At 43.8% G+C, this 24,109-nt stretch overlaps 1 long non-coding RNA gene across 3 annotated transcripts in view; it reads left to right on the forward strand.

Moving 5' to 3' along the window:
• LOC307174968 overlaps positions 1 to 14,127 on the forward strand; it is a 127,838-nt gene extending 113,711 nt beyond the window's left edge. For all 3 annotated transcript variants that reach the window (XR_013824218.1, XR_013824219.1, XR_013824220.1), the window contains one exon: positions 13,321 to 14,127. This is a non-coding gene — a long non-coding RNA (uncharacterized lncRNA). The remainder of the gene's footprint in view (positions 1 to 13,320) is intronic.
• The last annotated feature ends 9,982 nt before the right edge of the window (positions 14,128 to 24,109 follow it).

The raw sequence follows: 24,109 nt of genomic DNA on the forward strand, positions 1-24,109 counted from the left end.
ACTCTCATTCTTATTCTCTTCTCACTCCTCTGTGAGTGGAACTGTTCTTTCATGCTGCTTCCCCCAATGTGTGATGGTACTTAATTATTCATTTCCTATATGAGATTGTAAGCCAAAGGGTATTGATGGCTGTGCTGTGTTACCCATGTCACCTTGGCAGTGAATGCAAATTCTGATCTTAGAAGCCCTGGCTCTGGGCAGCTTAGGAAGTCCAAAAGGTGCACATTTCAAAAGGGAAGAAACAGACACAGCCAGTTCTCTGAAAGGCTAGACTCAGATCTTGTGCCCTGTCCTCCCCAACCCCCATCCTACCATTTAATGCAAGTCACAGGCCACCCAGATTGGATGAGGGAGGTGCCCACACAAGGACGTGAACACTGGGAGGTGTGGCTCGTCACAGTACTTTGGGGACTAGCCTTTAAATAATTTGTAGGCTGAACCGTCCATGGCCTGATCTTTTTACTCCTCTGATCTTGGGGTGTTATGGGGGTTCTCCTGGAAAGCTTACTTTCATGAAGGCCCTCTTTTTTGTCTGTTTGGAATTGTTGGCACTCTAACTTACTGGGATTTGCCATTGATCAATTTCCATGTGCTCTGTAACCTCCAGAATTTCTTCTCTGTTTTGATCTATTGAGGGGTACAGTTCTAGTACTATAATGAATTAAAAAATATTCTCTTAGTGATTTAAACTGGGTTTGGATAGGGATGAGAGAATAATATGTCTTCAGTCAGCCATAGTAATCGGAATCCTGTTTTCTAACTTTTAAATTAAGAGCATCTATTCTGCTAGTAAATCAGAAATACAGAACAAGTTCTAAGACATATTTTCCCCCTTATACTTCGTGCCATTACATTATTTTATCTTTTTAAAGGAAAACAATTGAGTTTTTGCCTTTTAATCCATTTCTTTGTATATTTTTCCCTAAAATTTGCCTGTAAATTAGTCAATTTAATTTTTTATTGTCGCCTGTCTCCCTTCCATCATTAATTTTCATTAACTCTTGAGTGGCTTTATCTTCCTTCTAGATGCTTGAAGACAAAGGTTATGAACACCCATGAACAGAGTATCCGGTTTTGAGAAGTCAGATTGCGTGTTTGGCTTCCTTTATAATGTGTGTGTGCGCATGTGTGTTTGGAAGCTTTTGCAACGGAAGAGTTTTTCTTAATTTTCCTAAACCACAAAAATTGATGATTGAATAGATTTTTATCATCCTTGCAGAGTAATGTTTTATGTACGTGTAAGATAAATTGACTAATTCTCACAGAAAAATGAAACTTTTTTATTTTTGTGAGCCAAGTTAGCACGAAATTCTAACTTTTCTTTTTGGTAAAGATTTTATCAAACCTCAGCCTAGCAAAAAGTGACTGGAAGTGTATCTCTATCTAGGAATCTTGGTAAAGCAACACCATCCCTAGATAATGATGATGTCGAAGTATTGAAAGTGTATTTAGATCGATGCTTCTGTGTCTGGGCTGCCCAAATGAAGGCTAGTGTAAATTTATGTCACCAACCCCAGCAGGCCCTCAGAGCCGCAGGACAGTCACAGTGTGGGTCTCTCCTGATGCTCCCAAACCACAATTTGAAATGTTCTCCACTTTTCTCAAATTGTCTTTTTCTTATTGACTAACAAAATCTCTCTATATTGAGAACTTGATCATGTTATTTGCAATCTTTTCCCAGATTTATTTGCCTTCTATTTTAAAAAGGTGTTTTAAATTATCACAGCAATCCATATTTTCTTTGTGTTTTTCCCCCATTGTTTTCGTGTTTTCTCATTTATTTGGAAAGGCAGACATGATTCTCCCTTCATGGAATTTACAGCATATATATATATATATATTTTTTATAGTGTTACTTAAATTTTTTTGCATTTTTTTAGTATTTTCTTAGTGAGTTAATTTAAACCCATCTGGAATTTATTTTGTTATATCATATGAGCTGTGCCTATAACTTACGTCAATTTTTTTTACACATTTGGGCATTTTTTCTGACCCTATTTATTAAATGTCTCTTTCCCATGGTTTTTAATTTTCCCTTTTAAATGAAAAAGTCATTAGTTAAATGAGTCTTTCTGACAGGGAGAATTTCCCCGCATTGTTCTTCTTCTCCCCCCGTAATTTCTTACCGCGTCTTTGTTATTTATTTTTGATATAAATTTTAGAATGATTCTGTCGGGAGCCGTAACAATATTCACTGGGATTACGACTGCATTTGTCCTCTTTTAAATTAATTGGGGAAAATATCCATCTTTACTGTATTCAGTCTTCCCATCAATGACCATGATCTATTTCTATAAAATGTTTTAATGTCTCTCAGGAAATACTTGTGGTTTTCCTGTTGCAAATTCTGTACAATTCTTGTCGGGATTTGTCTTTGAATTTTATATTTTTGTTTGCTATTAGGAAATTAATTTTCTTCCATTCTGTTTTCTAATAACTTAGGGATTAATTCTTCTATATTTAACTTGTTTCAGGCTACTTTACTTAAACCTTGAATTAATTCTAAGGGTTTCTATGTATGTGGTATATTTCTTGCAAAGAATTTTGTCATTTCATTTATAATAGTTCATTTTTTTAATATTTCACATGTCACTGCATTGGGAAAATCTATCAGAACAATGTTCAAAAACCATAGTGATAATAGACATCTTTGCTCTATTTCCAGTTTTAACAGGAATAACATCAATATTTTTGCATAGCTTCAGTTTTATCATCTAAAATGACGATGATAATGTCTACCTTTGTTCACATGGTTAAGAAGCAGAAATAAGGAAATGACTGTCAAACAATATGTAAATATAAGGTGGTAATGTGATTTATTTCTAAGATAGACTAGATTAATAGCCTTAACAGTGTGAGACTCAGAAGGCATTCGTTTCTCTAGAAACCACCCATTTCCTGTTTTCACAGATAAACTAAAGACTAACACCGACTTCCCAGATAGAGTTCTTTCCTTCCCTGTTAACTGTTTACAAGTGGTGGAGTCCTTCTTAGGTGGGCACAGAAAACCAGCATGAGAGCTTATTAAAACATCCACTGGTCTTGTCCAAATTCAAGTTCACCTTAGATTCCAAGCCCAATCATCTTTGGGATGCCTGTTCTACTTGGTGGTAACAACAAAAGGAGTGACTTCGGATCTTATCCCGTGTTCAGTTTCTGCAGAGCGGTTTCTGTCTTTGAAATGGACAGTTGGGAAATTGGGGTTGCACAGGAGTGAATCCGCTGTCTCCACCCTATTTCATGCGGGGGGAGATCCTGGAAGGAGATGCTGTGTGGCTGTAACTGACCTTCCCTGTTTATTTCATCTGCACAGGCACCACGCCCAGGGTGGAGGCTACCCTGCTCTACCAAGTGAACCATCACAGTGGAGGTGGGTGGGCAGTGCGTCCTCCTGGGACCCACTCACACCTAGAATCCATCCATGGGCAACTGAACTGTTCGCCGGAATTGCCTGCAACTTCCCCTGTGATTAGGCTTCTAAGCCACTAGTTAGATTGCTGTGCTCTTCTTAATGTGGTTTTTCAGCAACTCAACATATTTGTTCTTAAGCAATTTAGACACCAGTCGGTGTTTGTAAAGACAATATTTCCAGGAAAAGTCTCTGGAGAGGCATGTAGTGTGCGACCATTTCATGATAAAGTGGGGATGGTGGCCATCAAGAGCTCATGCATTTGCTTCCCTGCCACCATTGCAATCTCGTCGGATGCCACTTTCCACGTTGGTAAGTGGGTTGCTCTCTGCTTAAAAATGACAACCTGGCTCCCCTACTTCTTAGTGGAGCCAGTAAAGCTGGTGACAGTAAAAAGAAACAATGCATAATGTTCATGATACTGCTGTGTGGGAGTCTGCTTAAGACTTGGGCCCTAAATGGTTTTTAATCCCAGGATGCACTGATTGTGCTAATGCGAGAGAGGCCAACCGGCTGTTATAAAATCGTTGCCGATATGAGCAGAATAAAAAATGGTTAAAGGGATCTTGTTACAGCTTCTGTTTATTCCATAAGGGCTTGAGGAAAGCAAAGAGGCAATGATTCTGTTTGGGTCTTGTTCTTGAAAGATGACCTTTTACGTAGGTAAGTCAAAAGTTTAAAGAAGTAAACAGCTTAAATACAGCCAGTTTTAGTAATTTTTCCATTGTTTGACTTAACTGCTTCATAACGTGATACAAAAACAACCTGCGGTACCTGACCAAGGACAAAGAATCCTTAAGATAAAAAAGCTGTAAAACCTTCTGAGGGCTCGTCTCTAAAATATCATTTTGATTTTGGGTCTAGAGAAGGGCTCTACATCTCAAATTACAATAAATCTCTAAAAGTCCGATAGTGATTTATGCCAGCTTGTGCTATAATGGACAACATTGCGCCATCCCACGAAGTTATGATTAAGGAATTGGGGGAAGAGAGTGAGCGTCATTCTGGACTTCATTTTGGCACCTTGCAGAGCTCAGTGTTACCACAATTATTGGTTTTCTGAAATATGTCCCTATGCATTATTCTGATCAGATTACTTGCGTTGCACAATCCTCTGGTGAATAACAGGACAATAGCGCAAAATAAATCTCTCTCTGAAATTTAATCTCCGTGTCTGTACACTGTTAAGAGGAACATCTACAGTCCTCCGATAAGGAGCTGTATATCTTCCCTAACTGAACTGGGGTTTGTTCTTCAATTATCTGCAATGGAAATTCACAAACAGGCAAATGACCGCATGGCTGATGTTTATGTTACGAACACGGTGTTGAAACATAGCTGATGTTCTCACAAGCCCCGTGTGATGAAATTCTAATTTCTTTTGTAAAAATGCCACAGCAGATCGGGTTGGATGGTTGTCCCCAGTGCGTTACCCTTTCACCTCCAAGAAGTTTCTGGGCTAATTCTTTGAAAATCTTCCTCCCCAGGGAGGGGTGGCTGTGTACGTGGGACCATCCCTTAAAATTTGGCACCTTTTCCTTTGAAGCTCTGTGAGGCTCCCCTCATTTAAAGGGGATAAACTGTTTTGTCTTTAGTTGTAGAATTCCTCCCAGGGAGTGGAGGGTGCGCCAATCGGGAAAACACAGGATACTTGTGCCCTGTGACCCTGCCTCTTGTTTCTTGAGCTGGGGGGCATGTTCTTGCTGAAATGAGTGATGGGAGTGGGAGAGGTCTGGCACACACCCTGTAAAAATAGGACCTGTGCTCCCAGCTGAAGCCCTGGGAGCAGTCTGCTTCCTATGCACCGCTGTATCACAGCCAGAACCAATGCTGTGGGCCTGGGCCAATAGCAAGGCAGGAGCACAGCTCTCGTTGCCCCTTGTTGATGAGGAAACATCACATCTTGAAGTCATTTTTTCCTCTCTTTCTAGAAATCCTATTGTCAGAATGTTACCAGACCTGATTTGGGTGTGGACCTCTTGGAACAGACTCATATCCTGGGGAAGTATCCAGGAAATGTTTATTCTTTATTTCAAAATTAGTTTTTGAAAAAAAATTATAAAAGAAAGACACGTTCACTATAAAAGGAAGCAAAGAGTACAAAATAGGCTAAATTAAAAGTGCGCCCCCTGCCCCCTGCCACCAGCCCACTTCCCATGTGTCTGGGTCCTCTCCCCCGAGGGTGCGTGACAAGGACTTTCTTCTATCCTGTCACAAGCGTGTGCAGGGCACGTACACAAGAGGAACCGCATTTTACGTACCCTGTGCCTTCTTGTTCTCACCTGATATATCCCGGACAATTTTTTTTTCATATCTACACGTACCTTCAAGCTGATGGAAATGAATCCTGCTTAGTATTCCAGAAACAACTTTAATTTGTCCTCTACTCATAGATGTTGAAGCTGTTTCCAGTCTTCCTCCTTTACAGACAAAAGGAAAGCAAGAAAAAGGATAGTGCTTTAGACCAAGTTTGGTATAAAAAAGACTCAGTTCAAATCCTAACTTTATCACCCTCCGGCCATGCCACCCATCTCCTGTAAGCCAGTCTCCTCATCTGTAAAATTGGAGTAAAAGACACCCATGTCACGTAGTTGTTGCGAAAATTAAAATAACTCACGTAGAGAGCAAAGACCAGGGCATTGAGTACAGAAAGCTTTCTCTGTATCTCATCTGGAATAAACACGCCTCTGTGTGTGTGTGTGTGTGTGTGTGTGTGTGTGTGAGAGAGAGAGAGAGAGAGAGAGAGAGAGAGAGAGAGAGAGGCAGAGAGAATCTTTCTGAGATTCTATGAAGTGAGTGCATGGTAAGATTCAGTCTCCCTTGTGGAATTGCTGGGTCAAAGCCCAGGTGCGTTTTAAATTTGGGGGACTGTTGCCACATCGCCCTTCTCAAAGGAGCACCAAGTCCAGCTATTACTAGGAAGTACCAGTGCCTCTTTCCCATACTACTGCCAGAACTGGATGATTCACAGGCTGGTAAGCCTTTGCAAATCTGTAAGTAAAAATGGTACTTTTTGCTATGATGTGCATTTCTTGACTTATGGTTGTTTCATACTTTTGTGGTATTTCTTCTCTCGACAGCCCATCCATATTTGTGGACATTTTCCTTTTGGGCTGATGAAATTTAAACAAACAAACAAGATGTGTTTGTTCTTCTTACATTCTGGAAAACCCCCTTTCACCCGTCTAGGTGTTGTGTGCATTTCCCCCAGATTTTCATTTCTTTACTTAGTATATGGAAATTTTGCTTCAATGAATTTGACAAATTTTATTTAGGCATCACCATCAGTCTTCTTTATTTTATCTGGGTTTGGGGGCACAGTTATAACCACTTAGCTATTTCTAGCTTATTAGGGAAATCCATGCTTCTTTTAGAACTATCACGCTTCCATTGAGAAAGTTAAGTATTGTAGGTCTCTGGAACATATTCATTCTATTCATGTTCATCCTAACTGAAACTTTACCTCCACTGAATATCTCCCCGTTTCCACTCTCCTCCCAGGCCCTGACAACCACCATTCTACTCTCTAGTTAACAAATCAGTATTGTACACCTATAAATTGGTTAAGAGGGTGAATCTCATGTTGTGTTCTTACTACATATAGCCCCTGTAGTCAAACCAAACCAAACCAACAATAACAAAACCCAAAGGGGCAAGAGGAAGCTTTTGCAGGTGGTGGATATGTTTAGTGCTCTAATCGTGGTGATGGTTACACAGGTGTACACGTATGTTCAAGCTCATCAAATTGAATACATTAAGTATGTCCAAGTTTTTGTGTATAGCAATTATATCTCAATAAAGCTCACACACACATGAGTATTTGGCCCAAGTGAAGTTAATTTTGGTGTAAAGTGTTGAAGTAGGGATTCATTTTCCCTTTCCCGAAATTGCTAGTCAGTCGTCCTGACACAATTTGTTGACCTGTCCATCCTTCTCCACTGTTTGAATGGTAGCATTAGAACATAAACATTTCCATATGTTTTATTCATTTTTGGAGACTCTATTCTGTTGCCTGGATTTACATAACCATTTTTATTTCTGTATCATATTGCCTTTTTTTTTTTTAAAGTTAATCATGCAGGGAAATTGATTTTTTTTCTTTTAGTTCTAGTAGCTTCTTTTTCATTTTTCTTTTTAGTTCTATTTATTTTCTTTTAGTTCTACAGTTCTGTGAATTTTAGCACACGGTGTATGTATTAAACTGCTTTAACTAACGTAGCTTTATCATATGTTTGTTAATGCAATTACTCTTCTCGTACGAAAGTTGTTGGCTCTTTCCATATGACCATTTTAGATTTTGGCCAATTAAAAAAAAATTCCTGATTTTTAAAATCTGTGAATTTTAGGAGAATTGATGTCTTTTCACTATGGAGGTATGTCCTTCTACTTACTTAAGGCTTTTTTTATGTCCCTTCATTTAGTTAAATGTGTTTCCCATGTGCTTCTGTTTGCTTCTTACGTTTATACCTAAGACTCTCATCTGATTTCTTGCTCTTGTGAATGAGAAATCCCCTTCCAGTACATTTTGAAATCTATTTATTATAAAGAAAAGTTATTGATTTTTCAATAACAATTTCATGACCAACAATATGAGTAATATTTTATTATTTCTGGTAGTTTTTTGGTATCTTGACTTTTTTTTTCTGGAGATACACTATATTCTCTGCTTTCCTAATTTGCGTTATCTTTGCACGCTCTTCCTCCCACCTGTGTTTGGTTCATTCTCTTCTTATCCAAGTTCTTGAGTTGGAGATTTAGAGTATTTTTCTTCAGCTTTTTAATACGCGGTCAAGGCTGTCTTTTTTTCTCCCAATACTGCTGTAGCTATATCCCCAATGATTTCATGTGTTGTTTCTTATTGGTGAGTTTTAAATATTTTTATTTTTATAGTTTATAATAAACAATATACTAAGTAGTAATAAGTAAGTAAACATTTATAATTACAATTTCTTTTGACTTTTTCTTTCTCATTCTTTGCCTTCTGTTTGGTTTTTTAAGTTTTTTCCTCTGCTCTCTTGGTTTGTAAACATTCTGTTATTTTGATGACTACTTCACTTTTTAACCTGTATATTTCTGTCCTCCTCTAGAAAAATACAAGGACTTAAGAAGACGTTAGTCATTTCTTATGTTGAATGAGTAACACTGGCCTCCAAAATGTCACCATAAAGTATTATGTTGCCTTTTGGGGGTGTGTGTGTGTGTGTGGACATGTGCATGTGTGTGTGTGTGCACATTTGCACCATTTAAGGATGAATCTAACCTATTAAGTCTTTTTTTAAATCAGAAAAGAACTTTCAATTTTATAAACTTTCTTCATGAATCTGTTTCTCACATTCTTGTCTTTGATCTACTGATCAAAGATGAACAGATTTTCTTGTGTCAAATCATCTAAATGGTAATTGAAATCACATCTATTCTTTATTCATTTTTGCAAAACATACTTCCTGGCCATCACTCATGTGCTGTTCTAGGCAACAAGGATGAGGAAGGAAGACCATCACCCTCTCCCAGCTTGCTTTTGTACATGTCACAGACAAGAAGCCACAACTAAGCAAGACGTTTGACAATTCACCGAGGTCAATAGCACTTTGAAGGAAGTGAAGAGGGGAACGTGACGGAGACTCAGGCATTGCTGAGAGCATCTTGAGGCTGTGAGTGTTCAGCGCGAGGTGAAGGCTTTCAGGCGTCTTGCTTTGAAAGCTGCTTTACTCATCATGAATATTCTTTTGGTTTGCACACTTTTACTTCCAATCTTTCTGTTTCTTAACAGCATATATTTGAATTTTAATTTAATATACTTTTTAGGTGGTGAATTTATCCAGTTTACATCTATTGTGACAGATGTATTTTTAGAAGGTGTTATGCATGATTTTATGTTATTGTTTCCATTTTTTATGCTTCCTTTGTATTCTTTTTTTTGCTCACACAATCTGAGTGTGTGAGAGAGCCACAGAGGGAAAATTGGACCAGAGAGTGAGTCTGTCTAGTAAATATTTGGGAAGATTAGGTTTCATTTTAGTTTTTTTTAGGGGTTACTTTTATAATGCTAAAAAATTGCTTATGCTTCTATTTCTTGATTGACCAACTTCAAATAATACCGATTTGTCCCAACCCATGAAAGATGGGGAAATATGTGGCTTTATATCCTCTTTTTTCCTCCCCATCTCTGGATTATTGTTAGTTTGTTACAATTTTAGTATTTTTGATTAAAATAAAACAGTATTGACTTTCTGCTTTATCCCCATAATTCTTACAATCTCTTTATCTTGATTCCATATTTAAATACATGCAATGCTCACCACCAGTTCATATTCTCATTCCTAATGTCCTTATTTATTTTCCTAGATTGCATCTAGCCTTTTTTCCACGAAGGGCTCACGGATGCTATAACTGAGAAAAAGTTTTCTATTCAGCGTGGACACAAACAAATTGGCTGGGGGTGAAACCCTGGAGTCATACTTCTTCCCCCCAGTCTTTGGAGAATAGTGTTTCTCAAAGTGTGGTTTTCTGGGACCCCAGCAACCTCAGAATTAGCAGAGATTATCATACGGACCAGCAATTCCATTCTAGTGAGTCAGAGGTTCTGAATGTGGGTTTGGGAATACTGCTCTTTAAAGAGGCACCAGGGGCCCCCCCATCCGCAGCTGAGGTTCAAGCATCAGTGCAGCCTGAATTGTTCTGTGGGCCCCTGGCTCTGAACCATGTGCACAAAATCTCAGGTCATGCAGGAATTTACCTTTGTTAGTTGATTTCCTTGTTCTGGTTCCTGTCCTTAAAGGTTTTCTAAAGAAAATATTTGAAATTCAGTCACTTCCTCCGGATATATCTTAGTGTTTCTAGTCTTGTATCATTTTTTTCCACTGGATTTGGGGATCAGGTCTTTCCTTAGTTTAGGAAAGTTCCTTCCATGATGCCTGGGAAGGATTTTATGTTCTGCACCATGTCCGCTCCCTTGGGGACCCCTCCTCCCAGCCCCTCTCTCTATCCTTACTCTGATTAGTTTTCTTCATAGCAGTTGGCAGTATCTGAACTTGGTTCATTTCCTTGCTTCTTCCCCATCTTTATGATAAAGTCAGCTTTAGGGAGCTGGCGGCTTCCTCACTGCTTATGTCTGGGGTCCTGGAACAGCACCTGCACGTCGTCAGAACTCAATTATTCAAGAATTTTAGAAGGAACAAATGAATGACTGCGTGGAGAATGAATGAAGTAGCTGCATCTGTGTTAGAACTCACTGAGTCTAAGTTGGAACCTGATGTCTTTCTCTCATGTGTAACCCTTCATCTTTCCGTTGATTCTGTGAAGCTTCCATAGGCTTGGCATTGTCTGTTCAGATTCCTGCTGCTTTAATTGAGGTTTTCGTTTGTGTAACAGTTTTGTTATCTTAAATTTTATCCCCTTCTGCTATTCTTCATTTTTATCTCTATTTTGTGATGTTCTCTGTTTTGTCTCTTATAGTTCTTCTCTCAGGTATTTTTTCCATATTCCGTTTTCTCTTAAATTTATCTGAGAATATAAAGAAGCATTTGCCTGGAAGATATTTTCCCCTGTCTTTGGAACAATTCTTTGAAAGCGTGTCCTTTGTCAGCCTTTTTCCTGACTGTTCTATTTTCACTTGGGTCATGTCTTTGTCAGACCTTTCCTGAGGAGCAGCGCTCATCTTCCGGTGGGAACGATCTTAATGGGCCCTGCTAGTTACTCAAGGGTAGTCTGAGCCACAGCACGGCGAGGGTGTGAGCTAGTGAAATAGTCACCTTGGTTTCTCATCTGTTCTGCATCATCGTCTAACTTAGGAGCAGGTTTTCCTCATTTTCCTGTTTTTCACTTTGGCATGCCCTTGGAATGCATCCCAGTAAACTCATATTTTTAGTGGGTATTTTGTTGTTGTTGTTGTTTAATTAGGGTTAAATGGTAAATAGTCACAAAACTGCCTGTCATTTTTCCTTCTCTCCTGTTTTTCTCCGGGTTGGAATTCAAAAGCCGAGAGTGTTTCCACAGAGGACCCATCTTCAGCAATGCCTTCCTTCCCATTCTGCTTCCTCCCAGTTTCTTCAAGACCCTCTCATTTTCAGTGACATCAGTTTGCTGTCCTGGCTCTGCAGAGAGATGCAGGGTCCACCCTAGATGTGGTTCTGTGTGGCTGTCCACCATCACGTGTTATTTGAGGTTGCCATCATTTACTACCTTCACTGAAGCGGGAGCTCATTTTCCATCATTTTTGCTTTCACTGGTGGGTTTTAGAAAAGAAAGCCTGACTTCACCCACTTTTTACTGGAGCAACTTTGAAAAAGTGGAGTGAAGTCCAGCTGGCTTTGGGTGGGGTCCTGTGATGCAACGGCTCCCAGCTCAGCTGTCCCTATTGCTTGATCCAAATGTCCCCGTGTGGTTCTTATATGGTTTTGCTAAAACTGGAAAGAAGTTACAGCCAGCGCGAGTATAGTGTTTATAACGATTGGTTTTGAGTAACTCGTTGGTATTTCAGGATTCAGCAAATGCTGATAATTTGTGAGTAACTGCTGGAGCAGAGAAAGCTAACATTTAATGGCTACCTACTAGGTGATGATGCTTTACATCTGTTGTCCTTCGATTTAATCTGCACAACAGCCCTACCGGCTGGTATTATTACCTCCATGTTGTGCGCCGGGAGACTTGCTGGAGGTCGCCTTCCTACTGGGATCTGATTCTGAGGCAGGTGCGCGTTCTCTTGAGCCCTGAGGTCCTCTGTGTGGCAATGTCTCCATTACTGTTTCTTGTCCTTCTTGACAACATTTGGCCTTATCAGGGCCTAAGTGAATAAAAGTTTTGTCATCGTGTTCGTCTTTATGAATGTCAACGCAGAGGGTACCGAGTGATCTCACCGTGGGTTAAGGCTGTGAAGTCGAAAGGATGAAGACAGCAGTTAAAAACAGGTAGTGTGTCCCCAGCTGCCTGTTACATAGTAGTTACAGCTGCTGGGCTACAAGGGCGCTGAGGAGGAATACAGGCGGCTTTTGTCTCTTGGAGCCCCTAGTCCACATTCATGTCTCCCCACAGGCTGCTTCATGAATGACTATCCTCTTACCTGACTCTCTCACCTCCTTGGCACACGTAGTGTCTGCGCCAGGTTGTGGGTGCTCAGTAAACGTTGGATGGATGGATGGATGATGGGGAAGTCGGTGCAGGCTCCGAACTCACAGCGCTCACCCCTGAAGGCCCACTTACACTCCCAAGACTCTCCCACCCTTAACCCTACAGTTGGAGATTCATTCTTTCTGCTGAACACTTGGTTCCAGGTGTCCATCGTAAGTGTGTTGCTATGTCTCTCTGTGAAGAACAGATACTCCGAGGAGGGACTCAAACCTGCTTTGCCAGGTGTTTCTTAGGTGTCAGACTTTCTCCCTGAGAAGAGCTCTTACTTGAGGAGGCATCATGGGGGGAGGAAGAATTGAAGGAGGTGGGTAAATTCTAGGAGGTGGTGTCACGGCCCCAAAGATGGACCCCGGGAATACGCCATGTCACATGGTGGAGGGGAATTAAAGTTGCAGATGGAATTAAGGTTGCTAGTCAGCTGACCTTAAGATAGGGATGTTATCTTGGCTTATCCAGGTGGACCCAAATAATCACAGGGTCTTTAAAATTGGAAGAGAGAGGCAGAAGAGGTGGTCAGAGTGATGCAGCAGGACAAGGACTCCATCCACATTTGCCGGCCCTGAAGACGGAGGGAGGGGCCATGAGCTAAGGAATGCGAGCGGCTTCTAGAAGCTGGAAAAGACAAAGGCAATGGTTTCTTCCCCCAGAGCCTCCAGAAGGAGCTCAGCCCTGCAGACATCCTGATTGTAGCTCAGCAAGACCCGCGTGAGGCTTCTGAGCTGCAGAACTATAAAATAATACATTTGTGTTGTTTTAAGCCATTATGTTTGTGTAATTTATTACAGCAGCAGCGGGAGACCACTATGTAAGAGAACACAGTTTGAAAAAGCTGGGATCGCAGTTGAATCGCCCACCTCCACTTACCATCTGGAACAAAGATTGGCCTGAACTGTGAGTGAATTATTTGGACCTGCGTTTGGGTTTAGGAGGCTTCCTAGTGGTCTCCTTGGTGACCCCATCTGCTGGAGACTTGGTGGGAGAGTCACCAGGCCTCCTTGAGAAGATGGGGAAGAAAACACGGTTCAGCTCATTTCTGCCGATTTAGTCTCCAATGAAATCCCCAAGAACTGTTTGGGTGAGTTTGACAAAGTGGCAGTGGGATAAGGATTCAGAAAACACCTCCCTTGGTCCTCCGTTTGAGAGATTTCAGGCATTTTAAAGTCCTCTCTGAAAGGGGAACACATTTTATTCAAATTCCTGGCACAGCTGCAGAAGTGTATTAGCATTTTGGTTTTGGTTTCAAAGTTTCTTCTTGATTGATAATGGTAGCAGCTCAGCTGGAGAAAAATGCACACATGCACACACATGCACACACTCAATCACATGTGCATACACACACATGCACACCCTCATACACATGTGCATACACATGCATACATGCACACATGCACACACACACACACACACACACGTGCATACACAGAGTTCTAACGGCTCCCAACGTTCTGTTCAGCAGAAAATGAATTGGATGGGTGTCCATATATGTAGGTTTGCCTATGCTCAGTATTTTAGGGGACTGAGAGTGGCCTGTTATAAATATTAAAACAAAATTCAAACATTTTTTAGTTCTTATATGCTAGGTGAAGTGCTAATCAGGTTACATGTGCATCTTATTTAATCCATAAAATTGTGTAAAATAGATAACGTTCCTATGCCCATTTTATAGATGAGAAAGGAGGTTATAGTCTAAATGAGGTCGTGCAGCTTGTGTGGTCTGTGTGACTCCAGATATGAGCTTGTGGTGCTTACATGCTCATAATGGCCAGGTCGCTGAGTTTGCACCCTGGCTCTGTGTTCACCAACTTTGTGACTGAGGGCAAGTTGCTTAATATTGTTGTGTCTTAATCCTTCATGGAAAATAGATGCAATAATAATACCTACCTCAAAGGGTTGTTTGTGGACTAAATGGGTCAGTAGTAGTTAAGCACTTTGAACATTGGATGACGCCTAGGATGTCCTCATATAACGATAGCTATTGTTGTCACCTTCGGGCTGATTTTTTCCTGTAAATTGTCATGTCGCCAGTGGCTTGGATTAAGCGCGCTAGTGAATCGTTTGTGAACGATGGACAGAGCCTATAGTTCACATCAGCCAAAGTTTAAATAAAACAAAACAAGAAAGGAAATTAAGCCAATGGATAAATGTATATCTCAATAATCCCTTTCTTTTTATTAATATCATTCTTATAATAACCTCAAATGTTCAGTGGGGCAGTAATTATTGTATTTTTTTTTTGTTAAAATTGGGGAAACTGAAGCTCAGAGAGCAAAAATGACTTGAGCAATGTTATATGACGATCAAACAGGAGAGGCCCATCTGCTTCCAGATGTAGTGATGATTCTGCATCATCTCCCTCCCTTCCTTTCTTCCATCCCTCCATTCACTCATCATCCACCTAACCATCGATCCATCCATTGACCCATCCATCCTTCTTTCCTTCCTTCTATCCATCCATCTATCATTTATTACTCAGAGTGTGCAAAGGAATGCAGTGACCAAATCCATTACAAATAAATGTGGAAATGGACATATTTCTTGCATCTTGGCTCAGTGGATTCTTTCTAATAAGACTGTAATGGCTTCATTAGGTTTTCTTCTCCTGGGGTCATCTTTATCTCTGTCTGTGACCTGGCTACTCCTGAATATTTTTCTTGCACTTATTCGGGAAGCATGAATATTTTAATGAGATACTGTGAGGACTTGATGCTCACCGCTGATGGTATGAAATGGATTTTAGCATGTGAAGAACTCAAAAGATATGTTAATAGTCCTATGTATTGTAATGAATTTAGAAAAAAACGTGTAATGAGCATATTTCAGGGATGGTGTTTTGGTGATTTCCACTTGGGATGAGGCTCCTGTAGGGACCCCCCTTAGATGCCGTGTGCAGGTCTCAGCCCTCTCCCTGACACACAGATGCAGAACGGATGCTCTGGGTGTGACACCTCCTCCCTGAAGCCCACGGGGAAACCCCCGACAGGAGCTGGGACTGGAGAGGAGAGTGCAGCAAAGCAATTGAACTGTCAGTCATGGTACAAGGAGGCCACCGGCGAGATGGCACTGACTACAGACAACTTCTCTTTAGCACCGAGGCTTCTTGGCCTTAGCTTGAAAAAGTCTTCACTCTATTTGTGTTTCAAGAGCTTTCTGGATGAAACCTCCCAATTGCGAGATCGTATGCACGATTACAGCTGGCTTTGCAAATTAGCAAATCTTGCAGACGTATTAGCTCATTTGAACAACGTACACTCATCCCTAGAAGGCAGCTTAAGCCACCGTCAGTACTCCACGCGCGGGACAGGAGAAGGTGGCGACCGTGGCTGGCAGGAGAGTCGCTTCCTGGTTCAGATGACCTGGCGGGGAGCTCATCTGAAGAACCCACTAAAAATATTTTGAACATGATGAAGACACACTTGAAAGACTTGCTGAAAGGTGTTCAAGGGTGTTTTCCCCATCTCGACGGGAGTGGTGAGTGGACAGAGAACAAATTCTCATCACCTCCAGGATGTGGCGAATTATTTATTCAGAAGAGCAGACTCTGGAGACTGCCTAAACCCAAAGTTCCTTATGCCATTTGGCTTAAGGATTAATTCTCGGTGTCCAACATGACCAAGGTGAGATGGTTGACTATTTCTGAGAATGTAAAAATGGGAATTGGTTTTCTTGGTACTAACTTATATTCATTCTGAAAACTGGAATCATCTAGAAGACAGAAGTGCCTAAAGCAGAGATTCTCAAAGTGGGGCCCCCAGACCAGCGGCCGCCACCCCACCTGAGAATCTTTTAAAAGGGCAGCTTCGCAAACCTTGCCTCAGGCCTACAGGATCAGAAACGCTGGCAGGGGTGGCACCAGCCCTGCGTCTGTTTTCGCAGGTCCTCTGGGGGTGCTGCTGAACCCTCCACTTTGAGAACCGACTGGAAGCCGAATAGCCCATCACTCACGACTGATGGTGAAGAAATCCATCCTTCTCACTGAGTAGGTAACTTGCCAGTACGTGTTTTAGGGGAATTATTTAGATTTATCATGACCTGTATTTCTTTTAAAAAATCTAATCTTTTAAAATATAGTTAAACTGTTTTACTTAAGTCATGTTCATTTTACGGATACCTTCTATTTGTGGTGAGCGATATTTAGTGTTTCATTAATGGTAATAATAAGAACTTCATTCAAGAAAAAAATGAGTATTTTGAAAAAGAAAATCATAGGTTAGGTTAGTTAGCAATGGTACAGTTGGTATTATTTGTATCTTCTTTTAATATTTCTATAGTGAGTGTGTATTACCTTTGTCATCAGAAAACAATACGTGTTCTAAATACAAGTAAATCAGTAGGTTTTAAAATGTGCTGTGGCGGGGGGCGCGGGTGGTAAAGATGGGATAGGATGCTGATGGGAAGTGGATGTACTTATTGTTTTTTTCCATTTTTGCAATTAGCGTTTGACTGACTTACTAACGGCGTTTTAACATAAAACGTGCAATGTGTGACTACAGAGTTCTGTGATTGCCCTTCAAAACCTTGCTGGAAATGAGCGTCCTGAAAGTTCTGCCCATAGAGAGGATTTTTAAAAATGTCACTTATTTCCCTTTAAACTTACATACAGTAAACTTCTTTCTTGTGGTGGACAGTTCTGACGTTTCCTGGAGTCATGTGACTACCGCGATTAAGACACAGGTCTGTTCCATCGGCCCCCAAAATCCCTTGTGCTGCATCTCTGGAGTAAATCGCTTCTTCTATTCCATCCCCTGACAACCACTGTTCTGTTCTCTGTCTCCATAGCTCTGCCTTTTCCAGAATGTCGTATAAATGGAATCTTACAGGATACGGCCTTTGGGTCCAGTTTCTTTCACTGGCATTTGAGATACATCCATGACTGTTTTGTTAGTTTGTTTTAATATGGATGGATTGCAGTTTGTTTTCCAGTTGGGCAATTATAAATGGCTCTAAGCAATCAGGGTACAGATTTTTTGTGTGAACATAGTTTTCATTTTTCTTGGGCAAAACCCTAGAACTGGGGCTGTTGGGTCACATGGTAAGTGTGTGTTTACGTTTATGAGGAACCGTGAACCTATTCTCCAAAGTGGCTGCCAGTTTGCATCTCTACCAACAACATATCAGACTTCCAGCTGATCCACATGCCTGCCCATCCGTGGTATTACCAGTAGTTTTTTTCCCGGCCATTCTAAGTGCTATACGGTAGTTTTAATTTGTCTTTCCCTGGTGGCTAATGATGTTGAATGTCTATTCGTGTGTTTGCTGCCGTTTTTATATCGTCTTTGGTGAAGCGTCTGTTCACGTTTTTTGTCCATTTTTTATTGAGTTGTTTGTTTACTTACATTTGAGTTTTGAGGATTCTTTGTGTATTCTGGATATAAGGACTTCATCGGATATGTAATTTACAAATATTTTCTCCGAGTTGGTGATTTGTCCTCTCACCCTCTTAAGATAGAGAGTAGCTAAAGTGAATTATTTGAGGTCCTTGCATGTACTTTTTGGAAGTAAATGAAGGCCACCCAAAAGAGAACAAATAGACGCTGTTTGTTCAGCGGTGGCTCTAGCAAGGGGCTCGGCCACCGTCCCTCGTGTTTGGCAGAGCCGCAAAGGAGGCAGAGGAGTGGGCGAGCTTTACGGTGGAGAAAGGCGGGGGGCTCCACGTGAGCCCCGACTGGAGGCTGTCGGCCCGGGGAAGCCAGAGGCCGCTCCCTGGAAGCTGAGCATCGCGTGGGATGTGTCTGCGGAGCGTATTTGACTTTCTCTGGCTGGTCCTGCACTGGAAGCGGGAGCAACCATGAGAGAAGCTGGCAGTTACTGACCCGTCTTGGCCTTTCTGGGCTGATTAGGGCAGAGGCTGTGGTTTGGCTTCCTGGGCTGGTCACTGCTGGGGTCGTGGGTCAGAATTCCACTGTCATCTGTCGTCTGGCCATGGTCTGTTTGTATGTCCAGTCTCTCACTTTATTTATGGTGACCAATATATATTCTGTGGCTGGGCCTTGAATAAGCAGGCTACGCCGGGGCCGGTAAGAGCCAGGGAGCTGGTCCGAGAACCACTGCAGGAGGCGGTGGGCTGGGCCACGCTGAACCTGCCTTCTCCGGGGAGTATTTGGGACTGATTGAGAGTGGCAGGACCCAGAGGGCTTCGGGGAGGAGGGAGACCAGCCCATCAGTACGTCAGTGGCCAGAGCATCTGCTGCTGGCCTTGGGGGAGCCGTGAGAGCCGGCCTTGTGGATCGTCCCACTGGCCCAGCACACTGCACCCCTGGGCTGGCCTTCCCTTCTGAGCAGCTTGGCAGGTGGGCTGCAGGAGCAGAGTGCCTTGTCTTCCCCGAGCCCACGCAGGGGGGGTGAGGTCCCCCACCTGATCTTGCTTTTGTGCCGTCGCTACAGCGTCTTCCTGAGAGCCCAGGGTGAGCTCAGCTTTGTCCAGCCCAGGAGGGGAGCGGATCCTGGGGAGGGGCCCGCAGGGAGCCCCGAGCCCGGTGACTGTGGAAGGGAGGCAGCAGTGTCAGCAGGGCTGTGACGTGGCTGCAATCACCCTGCTCCTCGTGGGCGCTGGGCCCATGCTGCTGTCCAGACAGGCGTCCTGTGTGTAGCCAGATGCCCTGTCACCTTTGTCCACTGGGCTGTGGCCGCCTGTGACAGCAGTCACTCAGTGTTTGGCCGAGGGAAGCGGCCGCTGGCAGCTGGCAATCAATATTGCTGAAGTGACTGCCTTTTTGCATTTGAAATGGCATCTTTCAGTTGCAGGGACTTGCGGTGTCAGTGCAGGTCCGCAAGATCGAAGGCTGCTAGGCCACCAGCGGGAGGGCTGGTGGGAGAGCAAGGCTTTCAGAGGGGGCCCTGGGGCAGAGCACGAGGCCCTGTCCAGTGCCTTTTTCCTTCTTCTCTCTCTGCCAGGGTCATTCCGGCCTCCTCTGTGTCACTTCTTCAGGGAGTATTGGGAACCTTTGGGCTGATTATACGTGAAATGAAGGAAAGTCTGACTCTTCCCCTGATTTTTAGGGACATACGTCTTTAGCTTAAAACTTTGCTGCCCTCCGAAAGGTAAATGCATTTGGGAAGATATAAGCTATTTACATCATAGTATGAATGAGCTCTGGAACTTTTCCATGCGCCAGGAGGTGGGTCAGGCAAGGCCTTCATGTCACTGAATCAGCCCCCAACCCGGCCTGGTTCCTGGGCCCTGAGATCGGGAAGGTGGGGTCGGGTGGCCTTCTCCCAGGGGGTCAGGGCGTGGGGCACAGGCCACAGGGGGAAACAGAGTCTGTAGACAGCAACTTTCTCTCCAGCCCAAGCCTGAACCTGCAGGGGCCCCAGTGTTTGTGGACAGCGGGTCTGTCTGTTCATGTGACGGAGGGAAAATGTTGACTGCTTCAATCCTGATCTCTATTTCACTGTGGGCTGGGCAGGCCGACCAGCCACTTCGGAGCCAACTGGTCCAAATGGAGTTTCTTTCTCAAGAACTCAGTGCCCTCTCCCCGCACCGCCTGCCCCGTTCGCTCTGAACAGCTGCTAAGTTGCTTGGACCGCAAGGAACTGTTATTTCACAGAGAACAGATCCCTCACAAACCCTGCTCTCTACAGATCTCTGTGTCTCTCCGCCTCTGTATCTCCTGCTCTAGGAATCTCAGTAATCTACTCACATGGAGTCAAGGTTGCTTCGGGATAAAGCCCAGATCTCCGACAGGGGCGTCTCCGTAGGGCTTGCTCTTCTGAACTCCTCCCTGAGAGCTGCCTACCTTTGCCCCTTGGCTTCCTCTGTCCTTCTGCAAAATAGGGGTGATGGTGGAGAGAGGCAGGCCAACTGTAAGAGGCAGGACGCGTCATCCTGAGCTGTCTGCAAGCGTGAGGTGTGTCATTCGTGGTGGTGGCAGTGCTACCACTGTTCTCAGGACGCTGGGACTGCGTGTGCACCACGCACTTTTTAATTTTTTTTTTAAGCATGCACTTTTTTTTTTTGCTCTACGCGGGCCTCTCACTGCTGTGGCCTCTCCCGTCGCGGAGCACAGGCTCCGGACGCGCAGGCTCAGCGGCCATGGCTCACGGGCCCAGCCGCTCCGCGGCATGTGGGATCTTCCCGGACCGGGGCACGAACCCGTGTCCCCTGCATCAGCAGGCGGACTCTCAACCACTGCGCCACCAGGGAAGCCCACCATGCACTTTAAAGAGGATCTTTATGGAGTTTATTTGAGGGGAAGGAAAAGATTAGTCAAGTGAAGAAACCCTGGCCCTAAGAGACAGACCCTCGGAAGTACCATCCTCCATCAGCTTCTGACTTGCGTCTCCCGTTGGTAAACGGGGGAGACTGTCTTTCTCCCACACAGTGGCCACTGCGGTCATCGTGTTAAATATAATTAAAATAAATTCCGTCTGAGGAAGTATCCCTGCTGTTCTGGAATGTCTGGCTCTGGACAGCACCACCTGATTTCATATGGAAGCTTTTTGGACAGTGTAGAAATGCTGCTCGGAAGTACCATTTGGGGAGAAGTCTGCTAGGGGGCTTCTAACGCGGCTTCTGCTCGTCGCCAGGCTGGCCAACACGGGGCATCTGGAGAGGACTGGGGTCCTGGGGGGTAAGCAGCTCTCAAGGGGCTGTTCCTTCCCCATCGTGACGCCGAGCTGCGAGGCACGGCAGGCCCTGGGCAGTGGGGTCCCTGGCAGCACACGGCCGGCTCCCCCGCAGGCCTTCAGCTGCCCCTGTCCCGTTGCCCCTCCGTGTCCCAGTCTGAGCCCTTGGCCCGACACCAGCTCCACGGCCCGGGGCCCCGGCTGTCTTGTGCCCTGAGTCCCTTGCTTGGAATATGTGTGCGTTTGGACTCCGAGCCTTCCTTCTTTCCATCCCCCAACGTTCCCATCCCTGCCTCTGTGTGAACCCCCTGCCCGCTGGAAGGTTGGGTGGCACCAGGGTAGCGTGGAAAGAGACGTTAATGCCGACGGGAGCGTCCCTTCGAGGGCCTGGGCCAGGAGTCACACAGCTGGGCCCACCTCACCCCTGGCCAGGGACCCCCCCACTCACAATTTTAGAAAAACGAAGCCTCTAGGAGCTCAGGGCTGGTGGTCCATTTTTGACCCTTCGCTCTTCCCCTGGCGTCCTGGCGGGAGGGAGTGCCCTGGATTCACAGCTTGATCACAGGGCGGCTGTGAGTGTAAAGGCCTCACTCTTCCCCTTTCCTACAGGGGATGGCCTGTGTGTTGTTGCTCGTTTGTTATTGTTGTTCTTAGTTGTTTGCATGCGAGGTCTCTATTTGGGGCCGACCTGTCCCAGAGCCAACCTTGGGGCACCATGTGTCTCAGAGGCCAGAACGCCTGCTGCTTGATGGTACCCAGAGCTGGGAGAGCTCGGCACGGCAAAACAGAGAGCGGGCCCACAGCGCATCAGACCCAGATGCTAACGGCTTTATTCTGACTCTCTGCGCTTATGCACATGCGTCTCTTTTCCCTGGAGATCTTCGAGTTGGCTGGATGGCTACTTTGACTGCCAGATTCAAAAAGAAAAGGCCCATAAAATTCACAAATGCACAGTCACATGTGTAGTTTTTGCTCAGCTGCGTCTCTGAGTGACCTAAATGTGGGCACTGGGGCCCGTCTTTGCTGTTTGACTGTTTAAGACTCAGAAGTGCCCAGATTTCCAGTGCACAGAATCATCCCAATTCCATGGATAGAGCAAAGGGGCTGGAGTTTGGGTTAAAGAAAATAATGCATCCCAATTTAATTTATAAAACGTTATGTTTTCTTTCAGCAAGGACACTTCCTAGGTACACATCAGTGAGGGCAGTGGTATTAACAAAGATACCTGATATGTAGCAAAGAGAGCTAAGCCTTCAGTAGTTGAACCTTCAGACGGTTTCTTTTCTCAGCCTTTTACATTCTGAGTCAGAAAATCTTAACCTACAATTTCTTCTGTTGGGAATGAGTTGTGCATTGCTCCTGGCTGGGATTCCAAGTGTAACATGAACCGATGATGTCAAGAGCTTCCATGACCTTGATCACAGGTCTGCTCATCCCATGGAGTGTGGATCCGACCAACCCTTGGAGAGAGGTGACTTCTTTCTCACTGAGGACTCCTGGGTTCCCTAGGCGCTGGGTCCCTGAGCCTGCAGCACTCTTAAGTCCAGCCGTACCTCGTTTTATTGCGCTTCACGTTTTTGCACTTTGCAGATACTGTGTTTTTTTACAAATTGAAGATTGTAGCAGCCCTGCATTGATCAAGTCCGCTGACACCGTTTTCCCAACAGCATTATTTTAAAATGAAAGTATGTCCACTGTTTTTTTAGACATAAGGCTATTGCGTGTTTAATACACTGCAGTACAGTAGCGGGAAACCAAAAGTCTGTGTGCGTTGTCTTATGGCGATATTTGCTTTCTTGTGCTGGGCTGGAACCAAACCCGCAGGGCCTCCGAGTTATTCTTGCAGAAGATTGAATGCTCCAGTTTGGGGAAAATAGTGGGGAAACCGAGAATTTGGTTGCTTTTGGATCTGAAAAATATTTTGTCATGCTGTTTCTATATTTACATGTGGTTTTCAAATATGCCTCCTAAAATATAGCATTAATTTCTTTTGTTCATAGTGCAAAAAAGCATCAAGTGTTTGGAAAGACTCAAACTTCTGACAAATAAGCTGTTTACTCTTCAGTTTGGTCTTACTGAGAAATTTTAACCTTGTTTTTTTTCAGGATTAACATGTGGAATTTTAGGCCTAAAGTGATAAGCTTGAGCTAGCTGTTTAAAATACTCAGTATATCCCTCTGTTAGGTCATTTCAGTAAAAGCCTTTTAAAAGCAGACAGTGTTTTTTAATGGCATTTTAGTATCACAAAGAAAAATTTTTTTATTTCATCTTTTATTTCAAAAACTCACATGAAGAACGTACTGTCTCATAGTGTGGGAAAACAGAACACTGTTGTTCTTTTCTTTGCATAACACACATAGTTTGCCTCTGTGACTTGATAATATGCACGATTTTTATTATATTCTTCAAGCTGGAGTCAAGACCAGAGGCCCTCAATTCCCCGAGAGTGAACAGTGTGTATAAATCAGGCTTCAGATGCGACCTCTCGTCTGCCCCAGCAGAGCGGGCTTCCACACTCCTCCTCTGGCCTGTATCACTGCTCAGCAGGTAATTATGGAATAAATGTAAAATCTCTTCTCTTGCAGCATGAGTTCTCAAGATGTCCCTGCTGACTCTGAGTTGTCCATTGTGTGTTCTGGGGGCAGCGTGCTGTCCAGTGTGCCTCTCACACGAATGCAGAGTTGGTTTGAGCTCTGCATACGAGGGGGCTTTGCCCAACCGTGCAGCAAGACGCCTGTGAGAGCACACAGGTGAGGATAACCGCCATTAATATCAGTGACATCCCAGAGTGACGTCACTGAGGAATTTCGCCCATTGCTTCTTCTCATTTCCTGACCATAAGATCTAACTAGTGGCCAGATTTGCACACTTCTCAATAAGTGTGACTTGACCTGTTTCTGCAGGGAAAGCTCTGCTCTTGAGCGCCGTTTCTGCAGTTTTGGTCTCTTTTCCCCCCTCTGATGCCCTCATGCCACTAATTGCGATTGTTTTATCAAAGACACTGGATCTAGC

Source organism: Stenella coeruleoalba, assembly GCF_951394435.1.
Source record: "Stenella coeruleoalba genome assembly, chromosome: 16".
NCBI classification, from domain to species: Eukaryota; Metazoa; Chordata; class Mammalia; order Artiodactyla; family Delphinidae; genus Stenella; species Stenella coeruleoalba.